Source organism: Pygoscelis adeliae, unplaced genomic scaffold, assembly GCF_000699105.1.
Source record: "Pygoscelis adeliae isolate BGI_AS28 unplaced genomic scaffold, ASM69910v1 Scaffold339, whole genome shotgun sequence".
Lineage (NCBI taxonomy): Eukaryota > Metazoa > Chordata > Aves > Sphenisciformes > Spheniscidae > Pygoscelis > Pygoscelis adeliae.
Genome location: NW_008825544.1, coordinates 287708 through 303292, shown reverse-complemented (window position 1 = coordinate 303292; position 15585 = coordinate 287708). Strand labels below are relative to the sequence as shown.

General features: G+C 50.3%; 1 protein-coding gene across 2 annotated transcripts in view; it reads left to right on the top strand.

The window, feature by feature from the left end:
- Positions 1–15585, top strand: part of MID2 (midline 2) — a 92607-nt gene that overhangs the window by 37420 nt on the left and 39602 nt on the right. The window lies entirely within an intron of this gene.

Below are 15585 nucleotides of genomic sequence, written 5' to 3'. Positions count from 1 at the left end.
GGAAAAGAGTTGAATGCCCATGCCATGGTGGATAGAAGTGAAGTGGTGATGAAGATGATAAAGCCACCAGTGCAAGGAGGATGAGCGGCCAAGTAAGTGCACAAGGTGGGACTAACAGGCAATCTGGAGGACAAGCCATTTGCAGATATAATTTATGCATTTTATTGCCAATTAATATTTTAGATTAAAATCATGTTCTGCAGTGTTTTGGCTTAGTAAAGCTAAACTCTGGGTCGTGGTCGTAACACAAGTCAAGCTCCCCTTGAATTGATTTCTCCCCCGTCATTTGTCATCGACCTCTGATGCTGTATCTTTCTGATCTCTGCAGTATTCAATACATTTTCTGCAATAATTTGAAAAGCAGCAGCTTCAGCTTCACTTTCAAGCTAATTTTGTATTTGTAATTCAAAACATATCTCCCTGGTGTTTAGGCGTGAATTCTACTTCTAATTCATTTTATGCATTTCATATTCAGTTTTGGAACAACTGAATCTAAATATTGATATGCAGACCAGGCAGTGAGGAGAAGTGGGTAGAACAAGTACCTTTCTCGCAATTTTTCATTACTTTTTGCTTGAATTTTGCTAATTTGGTTTGGAAGGTGTGATAGAAATTGAATGAAGTAATTAGTGAATCTTTGATAAAACCATTATCTATCTGGTGAAAATCACAAAGCGTCTTTTTATTGTTGAATGGATACCAGATGTTCCTCGGAAATGTATGAATCTTCCATGAATTTCTCTCTATCGCTTTCCTAAACTTTCTGTTAAGTGAGTACTCATTGAATTTCATCTCTTCATTTCTGCAACAGAAGCTTGATTGTTTACTAAGTGCAAATATGAATTTGCGTAAACTATGTGCCAAATTCCAAATTTCCTTTTTGCAGCCTCAGATTGGGTGTTTAAGCTCTTCAGATGATAACATTAATTTGGAAAGGCTGTCAGACCTCTCAAAACTCAAGCCGTGCACCAAGCCTTGTGTTGCAAATGGCCCACTGGATGATTTCGTAGCTCCTTAGGATGCATCACACAGTCACTTCAGCTGACAGACCGTGTTTAAAATGCTGACAAGAGCTGATATAGCCCGCTGTGATTTTATATACTTACTTATTACAACTTTTACCGAGGAAGGAATCGCAGGCACTGTGCTGTTTATCATTCAGTCATGAAAATGAAATAGGTATACTAACAACGCTTCTTCCCGTATAACTGTATTCTCCAATTTTGAGAGAGTAAATGCAAGCAAGCTTTTGCATAATGAAGCTTTCTTGATTGTGAATCACACTGAGAGCTTCAGAAGATGAAGAGTGAAGGGTGTCTTCAGTCAGAGCAGCTCAGGAGATGACCAGCAAAGCAACTGATCCTTTTGGTAGAACCCAAGTGGTTCATTGACACTGAAACACTCCTGGTGGAGCTTCCAGCGGGAGGGCTGGGCCCAGGGTTGGACGGTGAGGGAGGGCAGGGAGGAGGGAAGACCTCACAAGAGTGAGTAGCCTGAGAGGTGGAGCTTGGTCTCTGTCTGATTTGGAGCTTCAGTTCTCCAAGTGTTTTAAAAAGTTCTTAATTTATCACAATATTGCTGCTCTAACAACCCATCCCACTTTTTTTTTTTTTTTTTTTTTGTCAAGGGCACATTTTTCCTATTGCTCATAATTCACATTAGGACTTCCTACATCTTCTTCTGTTAAAACTTCAGTGTCTTCCATGATGGTTATGCCATTCATTATGGTTATGTTTTCTGTCTGGTCTGTTACAAGTTTGAACGTTGTAGGAAGAGACTCCTGAGGGATGCTCAGCCCAGGCCTTTTGCGTTGTCCTGCCCGCACCTCCAGCCCACTGAAGCCATTGGGATCCCACTTCACTGACTGTATTTGTCCCTTTGTAGACTTCCTACAGTTCCTCCTTAGATCATCTCCACATGTTGTTCTTCCTAGTAGTCCAAATTCATTTTAGTGTTTCGTGTTCAAGGATATTTATGGTCTTTATTTTTTTCCTTAGGAAACTTTAAGGGCAAAAACGTTTATTGGTGTTCTTTTAGTTAGTTTGTCCTCTTCTGCCTTTAATAATTGAGCTCGAACATTATCAGTGACACTAAGTCTCCCGCTATTCTGATGCTCTCTGTGTGCCTCAGATCAGTATTTGTCAGGCTTTTTTTCCCGGAAATCCCATCTGCGCGTGAGATTCTCACATACCCGTAGGAATATTCTTAGGGGCATCTGTAGGAAGAGTAGTTAACATAATCGCACTATCATTAGTGAACCCGTGAAGACTCATGTTTGCTGGAGTTGGTCTCCACCCACCTTCGCTTCCCTTCCTTTTCAGGGCAGCTTCTAAGAGCAACTTTTATGTTGTTCTTTGTCTTTGCCTACCATGTATTCATATAAATCCTTCAAAGGATGCATCTTCTGTTCCACCAGTCATTTGTTCCATGAGGATATACATATTTATGGGAATGAAGCTGTGTTGTCTATCTTTTAGACTTTGAAAGGAGTTTTGTTCACTTTTGGCTTCAAAGCCAATGGTAACAGGGTACTGCTAGCTACAACCCCACTCCTATTTCATGTCTGACAGTCCTTCCTCAGCTGTAAAGCAGAGTGGCTTTGCAGGATCTGTTTTCTCATGGTCTGATGTATTGTCGAGCTGCATCGTTGTTAGCTTTGTCCTCTAGTTATTCCTCTGCATTCAGAAGGGGTCCTTCACACGCTCGGTGTATTCTGGTTTCTAATCCTTTCTCCATGTCTGAGGTTGTTAATCCTCATTATAGGCTGTGATTTGTTGCAAGCCCTTTGAAGTCTCTGCCTTCCAAGGGTTGTGTGTGTAACTTCTGCCTAACCTTGACCCGGTGGGGTGGGTTTCTCCCCCGTCTGGCTCATGGGATGCTGCTGGTGTAGCTCTCTGGGTGCGGGACCATGTAAGCCTTCCACCCCACCAGGGTCTCGCAGACCCTAGGAGACCTAGCACGCCCTGCAAAACAGGATTTGGTCACCTCAGGTGTCTTTAAAACACCGGGTATCTGAGGAAGGAATCTGCATTGCTGCCAGCCCATAAATCCTCTGTCTCCGATGTGGGGACCTGCAGCAGTATCTCTGAGAGATGAAAGGAGCTTGTTCCCTTGCAACCTCCAGAGAGTGATCAAGAAAAATCATCAGGCTATTGCTTTTCTGGTTAAATGAAGCCAGTTTTCTAGCAAGCTGTCATATCTGTCATCTTATCACCTGTATGACAGGCAGGGAAGAGGAGAGACACTTGCTGGGGTACCGTGGCCGCATGCTTCAGCGCCCGAAGGTCAGGGAGAGCTGGAACAGAGAAGGCACATGGTAAATCACTTGATTTTGACGGTTCCCACCTTTTTCCTAGTGAAGCATTTTGCAGGGGTATTTTCCTAACTGTGACTTTTTAAGAAGGAGGAAGAACTTTGAAATGACCTTAAATTTTCCTAATTTTGATTGGTTTTGGATGGGTTTGCTCTTCTCAGCCTGGAGTCACGTGCTGGAGATGCTTGCATCCAAGTCAATCCATCAGATGTCCTTTCTCATCAGTGGAGAGAGAGGTGCTTCTGAAGCACAGTTCGCTCAACTCCTTCATGTCTCACGTCAGGAGATTGGTCTTTTATTAATGATTCCTGCTTCTCACCATTAAAAATTTGGGAACCCCAAACACTTTGTGCAGCTGTAGAGGTTATGTTAAAACTGCCCAAGTCCAGTTAGTTCACTCCCACCCTTCCCCCCTGTTAGAGTGGGTCAAAATTGAAATAAAATTTTCATTTCAATCTATGGAAAACATTTGGTTTGGCCAAACCTTCTGTTACACTCTCGTCTCAGGCATGCTGTCCCTGTGCACTGTCGCCGGGAGGGCTTTCGGCATCATTGCCGAGGCTGCTTGCGCTTTCTGCAATGATGACCCGAAAGGATGATAAACTTCGCTAATCCCAATGAAAACAAAGAGCTGCAGGAAGCTTCAAAAAGGTTTCAAAGTCCCTAGTGCTCGTCCAGGTCTGATAACACCTCCCTGAGCTATAAACGGGTGCTTAGCCGGAGCTCGGGTCTGCTCTTCTGAAGATGTACGCAGGAGACGAGGCGGCCGGTGGGAACCAGCCCCACAGCCCTGTCCATGCCGTGTCCTGGCGATCGCTCTGGTGGGATGCTCAGGTCCGGAGTCACTTTTGCAGCACGGGAGAGGCAGAACCTGAAAGGACTGAAGGCTGAAGAATTAGGGCTGAAGGAGCAGGTGGACATCTGCGGTGTCTTCTTTCTTTTTTTGTCCTCTCTCCTCAATTTTTGTGGTTTCGTAACTCTGCCAGAATAAAACAGAATGGTTATTAATGACTTATTTTTCCAAGAGATGGGATTTCTCAGTGAAGCAGGGATGCAGGCGATGCTCGGTTCCCATGGGGACAGCAGAGTCGCTTCCAGGGTTTCTCCTGAGATAAGCCCTGGGGATTTCTGGGGCTGGCGTGAGTGGACCGTGGCTGGGGAGGGGCTGCCGGGGCTGCTGCTGGCTCCGGCTCCTTTAGCACACCGTAATCCATCCCCATGTCAGGGCTTAGAGATGGGGAAGGTGGGGAGGTTTGTTCCCCGGCAGCTCCTTCTACCCCTTGGGACATGCAGCTGCTGGTGGTACCTACAACAGAGCATCACAAAACGACCTCTCTAGACCTCCTGGTACTGGTTTGGAAGAAAGCAGAAATTACTCACTAGAGGAAAATTCCTGGATAAAAGACATTGCTTGGACAAGTAGAAATCTTTTTCTTTGGCTCTGTCTTTTTAAAGGAATAAATAAAAGTAGTGGAAGATAAACAAATAAGCTCAGGACTCACCGTAGCTTGGGAATTTTTACATCAAATGTGGCAAATTTAATAAGATGTCTGAAAATCACATTATTTTAAGCTGAAAAGGACGCAGCCTGAACGGAGGAGTAAAGTCTCGGAGTATTTAAATAGGACAGCTCAAACAAGCAGCTAATGGTTAGATGGCTTCAGGAATAAAAACTGGCTTGTCACAGTCAGCATGAATTTAATAAAATATTCAAACAATTTTCAACACTGCTGCGATGATACAGAAAACCGTGATAATATCCAATAATAGAAGAATTGCTTTGAAAAGATTAAGACATAAACACTGAAGGACTTAAATAAGCCATATGCATTTCTGCCGTATTTTTGCAGAAGTGTTCGTTAAGCAAGCTCTGTAGTGCCTTGTTAGCTTCTTTTTGTGGCTGGATGGTTTTAGGCTGGAAAGTCAAGGGATATGTCCAACTTTGAATGTAACCTGTCCTCTCGGACCTTGCTGGGCACAGGGATAAAGCCCTTGGGGACGCGTTGTCCTCCTCCTCCAGGCTCATCTCTGTGGCCAGGGTCTGCCCAAAAGTGGTCCCAGCACCCACAGCAGCCTCTCTGACCCAATCTGGCTGCACCAGGGCCAAAGGTCTCGATGTTTCTCTGGCTGCACAGGTGGGTTTTTCAGCCAGTGTCAGCTCCACTTTAGCACTGCGGGGATGCTCCTAGGAGCACACCTGCGTACTGCTGGGCTGTGCCAGCAGCGTGGCTCTTCTCCGAGCAACAGGAGGTGGCAGTCACCACTGCAGGGTGGCTTGGTGCTGTCCCAGGCTTTGTGTCCAGCCTGGTCCCCAGATGCTTCTCTCTTCATAGCTGACTTGGAAATGAAAGCTTTTTGGTATCACCAGTAACTCTTATTCTTCTGATTTCTTGATTTATTTGTAACTTGTTAATGTTTTGGAGGTCTTTCACAGTGCCGAGTTGGGGAGGCCAGAAAGGAGCCCTGACTCAGCTGAGGTCAGCCCTCGGCCATGGCAGGATCCCATCGGGACCACCTTGACATCCAGAGAGAGGAGCAAATGCTCCAGGGTGGCTGCACTGCTCTGTTCCAGCTGTAAACCTCAGGGATGAACCACTTCTGAGCATCACTTCTGGTGAGCATCTGGGCGACCAGCACAGATGCAAACAGCTACCTTTGGGTAGATGAACGCTGCTGTGCATCCTCTGCTCATCTTACCCATCAAGGGAGCATGTAGCGGAGGGCTGACTGTGGAAGCAGGTTGCCATTAAAATGTGCTCCTCAGGCCATCTGGTCTTCTGCAAGGCCTGCGGTCACTCTGGCTGGCAGGCAGCATTTATCCCATCCGTGGGGTCAGCCTTGGGCAGCTGGATAACAGGGAGAGATGCTGCAGTACTCCCGCATCCATCAGCCAGCCCTGCGCCTCGGTGTGTGCCTTCTGACAGCCAGAGGATTTGGGGTCTTGGAGGTGAGCTGCCAGATGTCCCTGCCCCTCCGTAGACTGGAAATGGATGTCATAACAAGATCTGTCCCAGGATGTCTCAGTCAGTGACGAAGGATGCAGAAGAGAGACCACCCAAAAAGCTGCTGTGCTGTGCCCTGCACTGACTTGTCACTGGGATGAAGGGAACCAGCCTCTGCTGGAAGTTTATTTGGTGGAAGCATGAAAGCTGACCTCTCCTTTGGGCAGCTCCTGGCTTTCTCCTCCAGCTCCCAGGACAAGGCACGTGCAAGCCCGGGAGCTGCAGGCTGCCCGTGGTGCCACAGGAGCGTGCTGTGCTTCGGCGGGCTTTCCCCTCCGTGCACTGCAGTTGTGTGGATTTACTGCTGGAGCCCTCACACCTTGTGATGACTGAGGAGAAGGTCTAGTCACCCCGTAACAGGGAGGGGTGTCAGCTGCCTTGTTCTCGTCCTTCTTCTCGTTTAACTCAGGAAAACGGATCAACGTGGCTGCCAAGGAACAGCTCGTTCCTTGGGAGACGCGCTTGTGTGGATGAGCTCCAGCAGCAAGAGGTTATCCATCACCAGCGAGCCATTCCTCTTCTCTCTGTGGTGAGGAGGATGACTCGTGCCAAGGACTTGCAGGTGTTAGGGCTCTTAGAGGATCTTTGCCTGAAGGAATATTTTCGGAAGCAAAGCCCCTGTTTCTATTAAGTAGCGCAGGGACAGAAAGAGCGAACAGGGGAAATATAAGTCCTCGAGATGCACGCTAAGCAGCCAGGCGGCAAAACTTGCCAAAACAATGCTTCAGACCAAGTCTGCAACTAATCAGCAGCTTTGGAGAAATGACAACATTAAACTATTTCATGTGATTTTTTTCCCCCCCTCCTTGGAGCTGTGCAGGACAGCTTTGATTTATAAGAGAATTAGCGTGCTCTTCCCAACCCGTTCCTCAGGTTGCCTTTCTGTAGGAGCAGAAAGATTTTGTCGTGTTCCTGGGGAAACGAGGCCAAAGAGCGAGTTTCTGGGAGGAGGCGAGTGTGACCCTGGGTTGCTCCCATTGACAAGCAGCGAGTTTTACCCACGGCCATTTTTCTCCTCTCGTTTCTTTAGTTGAGAAACCAGATGTACCTTAAGAAAACAAAAGCTCTGCGTGCATACATGTGCGTTGGTAGAAGTTGAAATCTCCACCAGAGTTGAGGATGTGCTTCAGTTGTGTCCCCATGGTAAGGTCTTTCACCGTGAGCACACACCCCTTGGCAGCACCAGCCAGCATCCGGGGCAAGTGCTGGCTGTTGCTAGCATCCCCCCAAAAACCAAAGGTGCCTTTCGTAGCACCAGCCCCGGCCCCGCGGCCAGCTGTGGGCCTCTCTCTAGCACAGCATGGGTTTGCCAGGAGGATGAGATGCGCTTGCAGAAGCGGGTGGTGTTACAAATCTCGGAAGAGGTGAGGAAGAATCTTGGAAGAGGTTTCCTGGCGGCTTCGCAGGGCAGCGGCTGCAGGACGAGGCTTTCCCTGCGAGGTGTAAAGCTGTTGCGGCACCGGGGCTGCTTCAGCGGCACCAATGAGCATCTTCACAAAAAGCTGACAGTGCTACGAACCTGGGTGAGCAAAAATATGACATGTCCTTTCATTTTAAGTGCCTCTTCACTCCGACTGCGGGATTTTCCAGCTGCCTCAGTGGTTATGAACCACATCTGTGTAAATCGAACAGGCATGCTCTAACTCTTCTTGTGAGCGATGCCGGTATGGTTTCCATCCTCCCTCCCATCCTGCCAAAAAACAGAGCTCATCTGAAGCCGCGGGAGGAGAGGAATTTCCTGAGAAGGATAAACAAGCCATTCTCGTTACCATGTCTTTGCTGCTGCAAAGGAGGCTTACCCACTCCCCTACCTAGGAGCCTCTAACGACTGCTGTCTCGTTAGTGGCCATGGGCTAGTGACAGGGCAGCAGGAACACCTGGGCAGCGCACAGGGAGAAGCCCTGGCTGCTCCTCTTTTTTTCCTCCAGTAGAGAAAGGGCGGCTGCTGCCATCACATCTTCATTATTAACTCCATCGCTTTTCGGCATCAAATATCTCACCCTAACAAAGCAATTTGCTGTTCGTGCTTCATAGTCACTCTGTTACTCAGGCGGCTGTACGCACGCTAATGGACCCTTCGTTTCACGTCCAGTCAATGGCTCATATCAACAAGACACCTGCAGGCATGTGGGTGACTTGCGGTGAAGATACAGGGTGGGACCCTGGGGCACGTGGACCACGCCAGAGTCTGCCCTTGACTCCTGCCCTGCTGCAAGGCAGGGGATGGGGCGACTGTGGGCTGGGTAGCATCAGCAGCTGTTGTGGCTGTGGTGCTTTGGGGTCACTGGCCTGAGGTTTCTGCAGCCTTGCACCCACCTCAGGGAAGACACCAGCTCTTGTACAGGCCAGATGAGTCTTGGAGATTGTTTGTCACCCGTGAGCTGAGGGCTCCTTGCAGCCATGCACAGGATGCTGAGTGGAAGAGTTTTGTCAGTCACGACAGATAATTTTCCCATACCCTTTCTATTAGGGAAGGATGAAGTGTCAGAAACACGTTGCTTTTTCGGTAAGCACATCTGTGGGCAGAAAACTCTCCTCCCTGCCCGTGAGCACTTGCTTGCTCTGCTCAGCGCCTTCCTCTGGGCTGCAGACCCTCTCCACCCCTCTGGCTGCTGGTGAGGGGCTTCAGGGCAGGTCGCAGGGGGACTGCGGGTCTCCGAATCAGCCGCGAGCTTTTGATGTTGCTGCTCTTAAGCTCCATCAGGCATGTGATCACGTGCCTGTGTGCATGTGTTGGGCAAGGAGCGCCTTCCTTCCTACCACTGGGGTAAGGGAATTTGGGCTCTAATGAAGACTTTTACCTTGATGTGTAGCCAGGTCCTGGGGGATCTGCTGAGAAAATCACCTGCAGTACCAGCGTCCAGAGCAGTAAAAGACACAGCAATTATGTGAAGGGTAAAAAAACCTTACTGTCTCCTTAGGTGATGGGTTTGGAGAAGCCTGGCTGCCTCCCCTTGGAGGAAGTGCATTTCTCGTTTAGAGGGAGCCTGGCAAGAGAAGCCCCTGGCAGCCTTTCTTAAGGAAACGAGGGCTTGAGATAGGTGCAGGAGCATCCCAGGGAGGTCCCTGCCAGCACAGCCTCCTGCCCCCATGTGCCCCAGGCGAACCCCCATGGCATGGCCTGGGCAGCACCTGTGTGAGCAGGGGGAGGGTCACCCCTTTGGTTGCACGCTCCAGCTGGCTGTATTTAGCTCACAGCTAACTGGGACGTCTCCTGTTTTGGAGACATCAGGACATTTGATTGCCCGCTGGGCATTTTCTCCAGCAAGCATCTGAGTGGCAATTCCCTGTCCCTCCTTCAGCGACGGACTTGCATCCTCTGTGGCGAGAAGCTCTAGATGTTACAAGCCAGTGGCCAAAGCAGTGCTTGTTAGATACTGCTAGAAATAAAAATAAACCAATGCATGATACAGCTGCCTGCAAGAGCCAGGTGCTGCCTCCCTGCCCGCCATGCCGCTGGAGGACAGCTGCACCGAGTCCAGCTACGCTCGGCGGTGCCTGGTCAGGAGCTTTGGAAACCTGGTGGGGAAACAAGTCAAGCTCAAACCCTCATGGCCTCCAGGGTCAGTGTGTCGTTTCCTCGTCCTTTGCAGTGATGGAGGGATCAGGAGTGCCAAAGGACAAAGGGAAGAAGCATGCGCGACTTCTGCGCGAGCCCTTCGGCAGAGCTGCCGCGGAAAGGAGGAGTAAATAACGCGTTGCTGCTGTAGTGGTTAAGCAGATTTCTGCACAGGTTCGTCTGCTCTCATTAGGCTGGTTTTGGGACCATCCAGGAATTAAGCGCCAGAGCTGCTGGGAACCTGCCGCACCTGTAATAGTGTCCCACGGGGGGTGGATGTGGGGGTTTGTGCAAAGCCCGGCCGGCATGGGGAGGGATTGTGTTACAAACCCAGGGTGTTCCGTCTCATGAGGTGAGACGGAAGAGGGGTTTGCTCCCTGTAATCGGACGAGTTCAAGCAATTCTTGTTAGCTCAGTCCAAAAGAAGATGCTCAAGAAGAGCCGATAAGATGCAAATCCAGTATGTGCTAATTAGGCAGTGGCACAACAAACAGCTGCAGATTTTACATTCAGTTAGCCCTGTTTACTTGGGTTTTTTCTTATTTTATTTTTCTCTCCTAAATTTAAATTCCCAAGGAGACGCTATATACAGCACATGCTAATGCAGTCTGCATTGAAATGCTGTGTGGAGGAGCACTGATTTCTGATCCTACCTGCCCTCCCTCTGCAGCCGTGTCCCTGCTCAGCCCAGCAAAGCGTCCCCTCTGGGCTCCGGGCTGACTCCTTCCTCCCTTTTATCTCATTGCAAATTGGAGCACAGCCACTGAAATGGCGGACCTGCCCCACTGAGAGCAGGATCCAGCCCCAGGTCTTGCTGGACTGAGACAACTCTGTGCTTGCTGTGCATGGGGTGAAGAGGATGGGCTGGGGACCCCCAGGACGGCAGGCTGGGGACCGGGGACATTGCTTGAGCACCACATGCCGGGGCAGCATGGGTGATTGCAGGGTGGATTGCATGGGCAGCAGGGAGCATTGCAAGACTTGTGATGCTGCTCGGGTGGATGTGGTGGGGAGCCCTGTGCCGTGGCACACCCCCTGCCCCCCCAGCCACCAGCCCTGCTCCCCATGGGGGGGCTTTCCTCCGGAGCTGCTTCCCAAGCCAGCACGAAGGTGAGCATAGAAAGAGCCAGTCAGGATAAACAGATTCAGAGCCGCTCTTAACTGCTCTGACTGGGCAGGGGACGTGGAGGGGGATGTTGCAAGTTGTCTTTGCAGTGCATTGAATTGCACCCTCAGGTGCATCCTCGTCTGTTGGTCAAGCGCTTCCCCTCGATCCCTGTCCCTCTCCGTGCAGGTGGCTGACTGGTGGGATAACTATCAGAGCCTCTTTGCCTGGCTCAGGGCTCCTGCTCTAGACTCTCTTCAGCACAATTAGAACCTTGCCGTAACAAATTACTTGATTTTCTAGGTCAGCTCTGCTGGTTAGGGTGATACCAGGCACTGAAAGCTGGCAGTTTATTTCAGCTTTTACTCAGTACGTTTTGCTCCAAAGCGACTTAAAATGCATTAGTGTCACAAGGCGGGAGCTGTGCGGGAGCCTCTCAGCAGCTCAGTCGTGTCTTTCTGTCACTTGTCCTATTGTCTGGGGAAATTCTTTTAGCAAAGGCAGGCAGCTGACTTGCTTATCATATTTTCCCCCTGATTATTTTTTTTTTCTGGGGGCTGGGAATTGGTTATAAACATCATTGCAGAGGGATGTGTCGCTACCGGGGTTGATGGTAGTAAATAGCGGGTGGGCCCCATGCTCAGTCCTCTCACTGCCCGGCGGGGAGGGGAGATGGGAGCGGGAGCATCCACCGGCATGGGCGTGGTGCCGGGGCTCTGGACCTGCTGCGGCCACGGGGAAGAGCCTGGTCTATGCTGTGCTCACCAATGCCCAGGTTTTCAGTTTGGCAGCACGGAGGCAGCTGTTGTTAGCGGAGCTGGGAGGATGCTGCACAACCACCCCGTCACCCTCCCTCCCCAAAATGCACCTTGGAGGGAGGCAAATGGGGTCGGAACTGACCCTGGTGGGAGCTGGCTGCAGCTAACCCAGGCCGGCTGCCGCTTCCGAGGAGAAGCCGCACTGGCGTTCCCGAGACAAGCTGCGTCGGTGCCCCTCATCCCCATGAAGCCAGAGGGTGCCTGGGGCAGAAGCTCAGTGCAAAGCAGCGTTTTGGCCAGGAGCGGGGACACGGGTGTGGGTTTTCCATGGCTCCAGCAGTGTTGCAGCTGCAGGATGCCATCAAGAACTTTGACTGTGGTTTTAAAATCTGACCAGCTCCCGCAGGAGTGATCGTGGCAGACTCCAGATACCCTGGGCAATATACTGATGGCATCTGGCTTTCTTGTGCTGCTCCAAACTGGGCAGAGGACACCCAGCAGCAGTCCTTCCCCGTGCCAGGAGACCTGACAGCACATCCTCAGCTGCCGAGGGCTTGGCCGTGCATCCTCAGCCCGGCAGAAATCCCACCCAGCTGCCACAGGTGCCCTTCCTCTGCATCATTCTGGTGAAGCTGGTGAATGGTGGTAGGCATCCAGGGACCCATTTTCTGGCCGCTTTGCAGCCCTGGAAGTCGGGGCCGTCCAGTGGGTGTGCGGGGAAGCATTTCGCAGCTGGTTTGACTTCTGTGCGTGTGTGCGTGCACGTGTTTATGGATGCACACGTGGTTTGTGTTTGTGGTATGTGGAGGGAGCAGGGCAGGGACCTGTGTCCTTTATTGAAAGCAATTATAAATGAACAAGGGCAATGAAAAAAGCCCTAAATAAATCACTGAAAGTAAACACTCGCCAGTTTTGGCTGCCTTTGCATGAAGATAAATGTGGAAAGCTGGTCCTGTAATAAGGCAGAGCCAAATGACACCCTCCCGTGCCGTCTCGCCAGGGTCGCTGGGGTGAGCCCTCTCGCCCATCAGAGCAGCACTAGGGCTGGTTGCAAGTTAATGTCAGCACAGAGCAGCAGCAGCAAAAGCCCCCCATGCCACCAGTAGCTGTTGCACTCCCGTGTCTAAGGCTTTCCCCAGCTACAGGGCACTCCAGATTCACCTGTCCCACGCCCAGGGGTTCCCACTGGTGGAGAAGACCTGAGGCTCACGTGGCTCAAAGCCCGTGGGAATCAGACCCCCCCATCACCCGGTGGCTCTAGCAAGACCAGGTCTGTGTGATGCTCCTGAGTGGCTCAGCGCGGACCCCTTCCCCTGCCAGCCTGCTTGGGGCTCAAAGGCTGCTCTGCTCCCATCTCCCAGCTGGTTAAAGCCACGAGGCCAGCTGAGTTTCCCAGTGCGGACCAGCTTCCAGACTGGTGGGTGGGGTGGAGACCTGCCATGGAGCATGGCTCCCAGCAGCGCAGGGAGTGCAGGATGCGCTCCTGCCGGCTGCAGGCAGGGTCGTGTTTGACAAAGCACAGTGGACCAGGAGGAAGCCTAATATTTATAATTCCTAAAGTTGTCTTGAACCCCCAACCTTGATGCTATCTTCAAACAGGAATAGAGAAATCCATATTTAGTTCAACTGCTTGTTTGATGTTTGGAGAAAAAGGAAAATCGAGAAGTTGTTGCTCATCATGCACATAACTAAAGAAAATATGAACATCAGTGCCATGTTATTCAGCTCCTTTGGTTGAGTGCCAAATATATTTATTTTGCATCTGGTCACCTGCAGGTAAATGAGGGGGTGCAGCCGCTGAGCTGCTTTGTCAAAGCTGCTGGAGGGGGTTTGATCCTGGTGGGGTATTTTGCGAGCTGTACAGCCACAGCCAGCTCAGGCTGGGAAAGGCTTGGCTGCTTTCCCACGGTGACTGTGTCTGTGCACTCTTCCCCTCCGGTCCTGCCATCCCCGGGTGAACGGGTGTTTCCATCACCTGGGTGACCCGACCCCTTCATCTCACTGAGCGCCAATGACTTTTGCTCAAGGCCATGGTGGTGTTTCCTTTTTATCTCTTTTTCTCACTTCTCTTCCCAATTGTAGAGAAATCAACTATTCTGTATTTCAGGCCAGAAGGTGAATGTTTGGGGAAGTTATGAGCATGTTATAATGCAATTAAAAAACAACCCCTATAATTGCTGTAATTTATGTATACCTACAAAATAACCAGCTGGTGTAATCAAAGCTTCTAGTATATTTTATTTGTTTCAGCAAATCAAAGAGAAGGAAATGGTTCCATCTGCATTTTCACGTGCTGCACAAGGGTTTGCAGCAGTCAGAGCTGCCTCCTATGGAAGCCCTGCAAAGACAGGGAGCAGCAAGAGAGGGTGCTTGCTGTTTGAGCCATCATTAATACGAGTAAAACATTGCCGACTGCTTCAGCATCACTGCAGTATCAGCGTACGCTTAATGAAGGGATAAGTGCTCAGGGGCAGGTTTTGTGCATGTTTATGGACAGGGGAGGAATGATGCTGTCCCCTGGAAAACTGGGGATGCCGCATGTGTGTTTTGGACTCGTGTGCTTCAAAGAGTGTATCTCGAGCTCATCTCCCTTTCCTCCCCGCCCCTCCCTGCCCTCCATCAACAGCCCTGGAACATTAAAGCAGATCGGCTGCAATTTCAAAGCTGCGACTTCAGTGCAGCCGAGTTGGTGATGAGGAAGATAATTAGCAAGTTAAATGTTCAATGCTTTAGTCAAATTACGTTTAATAATATTGAGCTATAAGGAAAGAGGGTGGCAGGAACTGTTAGCAGCTGGCTTTTTCATTATCGATACAGCGTTGTTGTGCAAAGCTCTTTCCACTTAATGAAGGCACCCTGGGTTTTATTTCATTTTTCAAGCCTGTTTCTGTGTTCTGCTTCACCCGCCGTTGGCTAGCAATTTGCAGGATTGCAAACGAGCTCAGAGTATTTTAGGAGCCAGTGGTTTTTCAGGAATGAATGCTTTGCCTGTACTTCACGACTATGATTCAAGTTCTCTTGGCTAACTAGCCCCCAAATTATCTGTGCGTGCAGAGAAAGGCCGTGTTTATGGGTCTGCTGGAGTCTTGATGAAAGCCTCGGACTGCAGTTTCTAGCCGAGGATGAATAAAAGACTGCAGGGATCCTCTTCCAGCCCTGAAGTTTAAAATATTAATAGGATATCATTTTCCCGACAAATGTTGCAACAGGTAGTGAGCACTTTGTTATAAAACATTTCCTCTTAGTGGAGCTGCGTATTTTAATGGAAATGCGGTGTCACTTAAATTATTGATATCCAAAAAAATACAAGTCCACTGTGTGTCCACAGATATCGAAATCCTTTCAAACTGGCTCTTTCTCCGCGCTTTGCTGGATCACGTTCTGCTCCATGAATATTGCAGCCTGCGGGTGCCGAAGCAGACCGCGCTCCCCGGGCACCCCTGCGCCACTTGGGTTGCGACCTGCTGGCGGTGATCCGCTCCCACGAGTGAAAGGCAGCATGGCCAGGGAGCTGGGAAGGGAAACGCAGGCAGCTCGTGGTGGGGACCACAACCTTCTCCCGGGGGCCTTTTATCTCCGGTACCAACAGAGGATGAGGAGGGGAGAGCCGGAGTGGAAAATAGCAGCGATTCATTCAGAGCGGGCGAGCTTCCTGGCTGGCCATCAAAGCAGAATAGCTCTTTATACTCTTATAAAAAGGTGGGACGTGGTAGGAGGGAACGGCCGAACTCGGCCGGGTTTTGGCAGCGGTGGGCAGCCTGGCAGGAGCTGGGGGGGGTTTCGCCCCCGCTGCTTGGCAGAGGCTGCCGATCGCTGGCTGCCTGCGCGGGGCGAGCTGTCCCCATGGC